Genomic DNA, 1,973 nt, shown 5'->3' with positions numbered 1-1,973 from the left:
AAAAAAAAAAGATTACAGTACAGAGCAAAATAAATAACACAATATGGTGCCAACGTAAAAGCATGAGCAATGAACAATGAGACAGCATAGAAGTGGACAATATGAAACTATGTATGTATGGTCAACTAATCTTCAATAGAAGTATCAAAAATACAATCAGTAAAACATAATCTATTTAATAAATCATGCTGAGAAAATTGAATATTCATTTGCAAAAAATGAAGTTGAAATCTTATATCATATTTAAAAGTAACTCAAAATGTGATGAAGACATAGGTCAGATTCGTGCTTATATCCTTTTTTTTAATAAAAAAATTGTATTTACTTAGAAGCATTCAGAATGTCAACAAAACAGCTGCAACTTTTTTTTTTTTTTTGCAATTACAGAGTGGTATTCAGTTAACAGAACAACAATTATTTCGTATAAGCTGCATCAGAGACAACTGAAGATGAAAAAACTACCGTCCCCATATATAACTAATTTGTGCTGTGCACCAACAAGAACCTGCTTTAAATTTCCATGCCAATTTACAACCCCCATACTGTACCAGGCAAGGTTAGTGGCTATTGAAAATACCACCAGGACAGGGCTATCTAAAGACACATTCGGTAGTGTGTTAACTATACAAAAAAAAGACACTGTACAGTTTAAAAACAAATCTTACACAGCCTTACATTTCAATTTTTTTTTTCTTTAAAAAGAGTGAGTTGTGTACAGGGGGGTTAAATGCTTTATAGACAAGAAAAAAAAAAAAAACTGCGCTAGAACCAACTTATTCATCATCATCATTTTCCTCTTCATCTTCATCTTCCTCTTCCTCCTCATCCTCTTAAAATTATGGAACGCTTCACGAATTTTTGTGTCATCCTTGCACAGGGGCCATGCTAATCTTCTCTGTATCGTTCCAATTTTAGTATATGTGCAGCCGAAGCGAGCACAGATTCGTGCTTATATTCTTGCCTACCGTCAATGACAGCTTCCCTTACACTGTGGCAGCAGAGTGGCTGCAATGGAAGAGTTTCCTCTCGTCTTGAAGTCTACCAAAGATACTCTCCACTCACAAACACAGCAGAAATTACTTCCTGTAGACACTCAGAAAAATGTTTCTCCAAATTTGCAACAGAGTAATTGGAGTGCACAGAGTTCCTCATCCCTTATCTTTGGGCCATTAACCTCAGCAATTTCCAGTACAAATGTTTCTCTGCTTCAACAAACTCTCAAATTGCTGTCTTGTAAGCGACACACTGAGGCTGTCTAGTACCTTCAGGTATTACCCTTAGATTCCAGACAAGCAGCAGTATTACAGTGCTGCAATTTTTTAGCCTCATAAAACACCAACACTCTGTTAATAACTATGTTCTTTTGATACGAGATGACAGAATACAGTGTGCTGGATGTCTGATCATTTGGAAATAGCATTTTGTTAAGAGTTCCTCTTCTGGATATTGTGCAAAAGGGCCTTTATTGTTTGCAGCTTCTGGAAGCAAGGCAAACCTGTCAGCACACAGGCCCTGGTGGCGAGCAGAGACCGTATGGATTAAATCTGTTCTTCAGCCTGCTCTGCAGCTGCTTTGCTCCCTAGTGTTTGCTCCGAATGTGATGCTCAAGAAGGAAATATTCTCTTGCTGGGTAACACAACCCAGGTAAATCACAATAATGAAGACAGATAGAATTAGTCTCATTTTCTGAGATGTATTATTATAGCAACATTGCCCATGATTTTCATGAAACTAGATTGATCTGTTTTGAGGAATAACTAATCAATTATAGGTGGAAAGGGGAAAAAAAGAAAAAAGAAACAAAAACGCAGGCATAAAGGAGTTCTTGAAATATAGAAAAAACTGAGGGGAAACACTGACTCTAAAAATTTGTAAAATTCAGAGATATAACTGGTAAAATATAGAAAGCACAAATAACTTGGTTTATCCTTAAAATTGTTTTCTGATAGCACCATCTTGTGGTCAAAGTTAGA

The 1,973-nt window shown here is 36.1% G+C and overlaps 1 non-coding gene across 1 annotated transcript; it reads right to left on the bottom strand.

Annotated features, from left to right (window-relative positions):
• Nucleotides 1-832: 832 nt before the first annotated feature.
• LOC133774024 (U6 spliceosomal RNA) lies at nucleotides 833-939 on the bottom strand. The gene has a single exon (XR_009868005.1). It is a non-coding gene; the product is annotated as a U6 spliceosomal RNA (small nuclear RNA).
• Nucleotides 940-1,973: the final 1,034 nt, after the last annotated feature.

The sequence above is a fragment of the Lepus europaeus genome, chromosome 14 (genome assembly GCF_033115175.1).
Source record: "Lepus europaeus isolate LE1 chromosome 14, mLepTim1.pri, whole genome shotgun sequence".
Classification (NCBI taxonomy): domain Eukaryota; kingdom Metazoa; phylum Chordata; class Mammalia; order Lagomorpha; family Leporidae; genus Lepus; species Lepus europaeus.
The sequence above is the reverse complement of the archived record's forward strand: the minus strand, read 5'-3'. Positions and strand labels throughout refer to the sequence as shown.